Source organism: Crocodylus porosus, unplaced genomic scaffold (genome assembly GCF_001723895.1).
Source record: "Crocodylus porosus isolate Cpor-Errol unplaced genomic scaffold, CroPor_comp1, whole genome shotgun sequence".
Lineage (NCBI taxonomy): Eukaryota > Metazoa > Chordata > Crocodylia > Crocodylidae > Crocodylus > Crocodylus porosus.
Window position 1 is genome coordinate 22747346 of NW_017728943.1, and position 6000 is coordinate 22753345.

The 6000-nt window shown below is 46.6% G+C and overlaps 1 protein-coding gene across 1 annotated transcript in view; it reads left to right on the top strand.

Annotated features, from left to right (window-relative positions):
• PPP2R5D (protein phosphatase 2 regulatory subunit B'delta) overlaps positions 1 to 6000 on the top strand; it is a 1176261-nt gene that overhangs the window by 163743 nt on the left and 1006518 nt on the right. The gene's annotated exons all lie outside the window — the stretch shown is intronic.

Sequence of the window (6000 nt, forward strand, 5' to 3'; positions counted from 1 at the left end):
TGGAACCGACTGTCAGCAGAGGTGGTGCAAGCACCTACTCTGGACTCCTTTAAGATTCAATTGGATGTTTATCTTGCTGGGATCCTTTGACCCCAACTGACTTCCTGCCCCTGGGGCAGGGGGCTGTACTTGATGATCTTCCAAGGTTCCTGCCAGCCCTAACATCTATGAAATCTATTAAATCAGTTCTTCAGAGCTTTCCAGTTTTGGTGGGGAGGTACAATTTACCATTCATTTTTAAAAATACGTGTACTTTATCCAGCTTCCTGAAGACCTAAATCAACATAGGAACAAATGAGGGACTGAACAAAACAGGACCTAGAGCACAGCCTTGTACTCTGTTAGAGACAGGAAAAGAGTTGGAGGCCTCGCCATCTTCTGTCAGATTCCAATAAATCTGCAAATTCTGCTGAATACTTCGGCCCACGAGGACACGAACAAGGAAGGAAGCACTGTCACAGAAATGCACGTACTCCCTCCTTTCCCAGCCCTTCAGGACATTTGTGGCAAACACTCCAATTTGAAAGAAAATAGTCTAGTACATTAGCTAGTACTTGCACAGCACAAGCTGTGTGCGTTTGTTTATTTGTGACTGGAAAGGAAACCCCTACCCAGTGCATGCTGCCAAAAAAGAAAACCACCAATAACATTTCCCCTGAGGAGCTGCAGGCAAAGAGCTGAGAAGCCACTTATGGCTCTAGAGCCATGATCTGAGTATTATACAAATTAGAATAGCTTCAATAAGATGTTGAGAACCCCCGTCCCCCATAGATTGGTGGCTAGTGTGCTGCCCTGGGAGGTCAGAGTCCTAGGCAAGAGGCACACTGTTTCCCCATAGCAGCTTTTAACCCGCTGTTGTATCACTGCCTTCCTCTTCTTTACTCCAAATGTAGTTTACCTAGTTCTGCATCAGATGGCATTATAAACTCCAGCTGGATGCTAATGACTGAGCAGTCTCACAGTGCCTCTTTGCCTAGTGGTGCGGGCAGTCTTGTGACAGGAGATGCAGAGGCATATCCGCTCAGGTAGAGGAGGGAGCTGAATCCAGTCACCAGCTCCTGGGCTACTGACACCATCATTGATTTTTCTAATTGAGCCCTTTCATTTCCTTTGCGCCTCTTGCAATGGCATGGAAATGAAGCACTTGGTTTCAGGTGTCCTGGAACGTTCCATTGGACACAAGCTGACAATGTTCAGTTTTCATTTTGACAACCAAACCAAGATGTTTCAAATTTGGCTCAGTCTGCACCTTTACTTCCCCCCACACCCTTTCCCCGCCCCCAAATTTTTTCAGTTCAGCTGTCAAAGTGAATGCTCAGTTACTAGCACAGCCCTAATTAGAATGAGTGCTCTGCTTCAAGGGCTTACCACACTATTCAGGTTGCCTTGGATGTTAGTTTGTGTTAGACATGTCTGTAGTGGTTGCAAATAACAGTATAGTCCATTTGAAAGCTGAATATAATAATGTGCAGCATGGTGAAGGTGGTTCAGGATTGGAACAAGCTTCCCACAAAAGTTGTAGAATCTCCATCTCTGGAGGTTTTTAAGAGCAAGTGAGACAAACCCTTGACTGGTATGGTTTAGTCAGGGACAAACCTGCCTTGAGCACAACGTGGGACTAGATGTGACCTCCTGAGGGTGCTTTCAGCCCTATTGTTCTGTAATTCTGTGATATCTGAACAGAGCAGGGATTACTTCATAGCAAAATTCTAGGCCTGAAAAATGTGCCATGCTGCTCTTTTTAAATACTGGGACTTAAAACTGGAGGCTCCTGGTTAGAGTGTCTTACTCATCATCTCAGGGTGAGGATGATCACCATATCTGGGGCCAGGAAGGAATTATACCTCATGATCAGACTGGTATGGACTGTGGGGGTTTTTTCTTCCTCTGTTGCAGGGAGCATGGTCCTTTTCATGGGATCTCTTGAGGGTGTGTTAGGCACGTTGACATGAGATGCTTAATGCCCATTGGACTAATTCTACCGCACAGTAGCATGGCTGGCAAAATGCCAGCGTGCAGTAGATTAGTCTAATGGGCATTAAGCATCACACAAAAAGCATTCATTTACACTAATGCGCAGTAGCACTAATTACAGCACATTGTTAGTACCTGTAATTACAGGTACTAAACTTTAATGCACTGTAATTATGGCACATTAATGAATATGTAGATGCACCCAGTAACAATCTTGACTATATTGACCACTCTAGTTCCCCTGCTTTACCTCTGGCAGCTCAGAGTGTTATGTCTTGTGCTGTGTCAGGATTGACAGTAGTTTTACTAAGAGGTTAGTTAGATTATGGATTTGTATGGGATGGTTTGGATAGGTATGATCCTCAGATGGGGGCTGGATCAGGTGACCTCTGGAGGTCCCTTCCAACCCAACTTCTGATTTTGTGAATGTCACAAAATAATTTTCATGGTTGTATCTCAACTTCTCCCTAGATCAAATCTGCTAATTTTATAAGAAAAAGAGTTTTGTTTTGTTTTTTTACTACCTACCCTGAAAATGACACCTGGCTAATCCATATCATTAAAACGTGTAATAAATGCAATCAAATGAAACAGCTGGCAAAATGTTTCCCTTTGTAAAGATGAGGTTCATCCCCCACTGAAGTTATTGGGAGTTTATCTTCGGCAGAGACAACTAAACCTGACTATTGGTGATTAGTTGTTACCAGTGTAAAGATGCACCAATTGCTCTGTACCCTCCTGCTCTGCTCAAATTATGTTACACACAGAGAAGAGCTGAAGCTTCATGGCACAGTTCCAACCTCAGATCTTGAGAGGCCTCAAATTCATTTAGATCCAAGGTTTTGGTTTGAACCTTGTCTGTGGGAACATTTGAGATTTTTCCCATCCCTAAGAATCCAGCCTCTCTCATCAGAGGATTTAGAGTTCAATTTTGCCACTGAAATAAATATTAAAGGAGCAAGCCTTTAAATGCTACCTAGTTCATCTTTACCTATATAAAAACCACTGACCCTTGAAAACCACTGAAACTCTTGTTCTCCACCCTTCACACACTGTCTAAGAGGAAATGGTCCAGTGATCTGAATGAGAGTTAAGTATGCCCTGATCTTACCTGAAGTCCCTTAAATTTCAGCCAGTCTCTGCCAAATTGTCCAAATGGAGAAGGGAACCCTCCTCCAGAGCATAGTTAGTGTTTGTAGTATTCCCTGAAAATGGGAAATGTTTTTAAAAAGCATTTTGATAAGGGTGACCAGGATCTGGAATGGTCTCCCAAAGGAGGTGGTGCTTTCCCTACCTTGGAGGTCTTTAAAAGGAGATTGAACAAGCACCTGGCTGGGTCATCTGACCCCAGCACTCTTTCCTGCCCAGGGAAGCGGCTCAGATTCGATGATCTGCTGAGGTCCCACCCTAAAAATCTATGAAATCTATATGTGACACTTAAGCCAAAAAATAGTCCTAAGTACCTATATATCTGAAACCAGGCCCAATGGATATGGGGAGAAAGGTAAAGCTTTTCTGGATTTGCTGAATAGTGAATAAACTTGGCTCTGAATTTATACGGCCAGTTGATCAGTAAGAAGGGACAGCAGTCTGTTTTGGGAGTGGAGCTGGCATTTAATAGCTAGGAAGGGGTATATACAGATATTAACTAAAACATTGTTGAAATGTTTCATTAATGATCAAAGCATTGAAAGTTGAACATGGCAAAGTTAGGACTAAATCACAGTGGACGGAAGGTTGGGAGATTAATGTTTAAAGGACAAGCTTAGTTCTGCCCCACCCCCTACTGTGGCTGCTCTCTCCCTGTGCAGTATGTTGCCACTACACCAGGCCTCAGCCTCTTTCTTCATAGTCATGAATGGCGCGTGCCCCCCAGTGGTTGGGGGGACACGGCTGTGCTGGTGGTGGTGGGAGCCAGGTGGTGGTAAGCTGGGAGCTCCTGCAGACGTCACTGGCAGTGTCGGCAGCTGCTGGGGGGTAGCAAACGCCGACCAGGGGTTGGTGACCACCCACAGGTACTGCCAGCAGTGGCAATTGTGGACCGCCTGCACATGCCACTGGTGGCAGGGTGGTGAGTGGCAACTGCCTGTAGGCGCTGCCAACAGTATCAATGGCGGCTTTTTGCAGGGGGTGCACCGCCACATGCGGAGGGTGCGTGTGCACCCCGTACGCGTCACTCCTGTTCATAGTCATAGATGTCATAGAGAAGTAGGGCTGGAAAGGACCACCAGAGGTCATCTAATCCAACCCCCTGCCTGAGGCAGGATCATCCCCATTCAAACCAACCCATACTACCAAAATCTAAATTCTACATAAGTCTACCATCAACCCTGACACAACATAGACCTAACACCCTCACCTGCCACAGGTGAAGCAGGGAAATCACAACAGCTAATGTCCTGCTTCTATAAAATGTTTTCAATATATGCTCAAGAGATCCTTGACTGAGGGCCATGCCCCCAAACTATAGAGAAAGGCAAAAAAAGCCCCACAGCCCATACCAGTCTGACCATGGGGTACAATTCCTTCGTGACCCCAAATGCGGCAGCCTAACCCTGAGCCAGAGGGGTAAGACCCTCTAGCCAGGAATCTCCAGCTTTGCTCCGAGCAGAAGCATTGGCACACCTCAATTGAAGTTCCCAGCATTAGCTGTAGCCAGCAGTGAATGCTTCTGGGGAGACTTAAAAACACCCTGACATGTGTAGCAGAAAAAAGGAGGGGAGGGTGTCGTGGGGCAGGTGGGAGCAACCAACAAAGCTCAAAGCATAGGAAATACCCATAGTAGAAAATAGCCTGTGCTTAGATCATCCCCAACCAGTGGCTGTCCAACTTCCTGAACACCCCTAGTGATGGACAGTCCACAACTGCCCTAGTTGTCTATTCCACTGCCTCACTATTCTCACAGTGAAGAAGTTTTTCTGGATATCCAATCTAAATTTATTTTGCTGCAACCTCAACCTACATTCTCCTCTGCAGCAAGAGAGAAAAGGTGCTTTCCCTCTTAATGGCAGCCCTTCAAGTGTTTGAATACTGTTATCACGTCCTCTCTTAAGTGCCTTTTCCACAAGCTGAACATACCTAGCTCCATCAGTTTGGAACCAAAAAACAAAGCCAGATGTCCATAGCTCTGGTGACCTGGATTTCCCCGAGTGTGGTTTGTACCAGAGCCACCCACGCAACCATGCTGCAAATATAAGTGGTATCCCCACTCCCAAACCATTCCATTGACAGGGGCAGGGCTCAGCAGTTCTGGTGCTGGACCTTGTCCACTTCTCAAAGTAGAGGCAATGGATGAATTCCTCTGGTAAGAGACCAGGAACAAACCTGGAAGAAAAAGAGGTCTCCTTGGTGAGTGAGCCAGGGAAGGTGGTGAGTCACAACAGAGCTCTAGGAAGGAGAAGCAGCTTGTTTTATGCACACAGTCAAGGACCAGAGATGAGCTTGGACAACTTGCTGCTCCTCTTCGGCTGGTGTGCAACCCTGGCTCTCACCCACCACCTGCAGTACTAATGCAAACTGCCCCTCACTTATCACAGCCAGCTCAGGCTGGTTATTGTCAAGCAGCTGATCAGTCCCCGTGCAGGCTAGTCATGGCCCTACCTCTCAGCTCCTCAGGGAGATCCTGAAAACCCCTGTTCCCTGCATTGTGTCCTTCAGTCCTGACCAGTTCCATTTGTGCATGCCTGTTCCCTCCCACTGAGATATCCATCCTCCACACACAAGGCCTTGATGACCAGGCAGGGCTTGCCTCTCTGCTGAAGAGTGCAGGGATGAGCTGCAGTGGTTTCATAGTTTCACAGTAAGTAGGGTCGGAAGGGACCTGAGCAGATCATCGAGTCCAACCCCCTGCCATGGCAGGAGAGAGTACTAGGGTCAATAGACCTCAGCAAGGTGATTGTCTAGCCTTGTCTTAAAGACCCCCAGGGTAGGAGCCTGCACCACTTCTCTTGGAAGTTGGTTCCAGATCCTAGCCACCCTGACAGTGAAGTAGCACCTCCTGATGTCTAGTCTGAATCTACCCTCTGC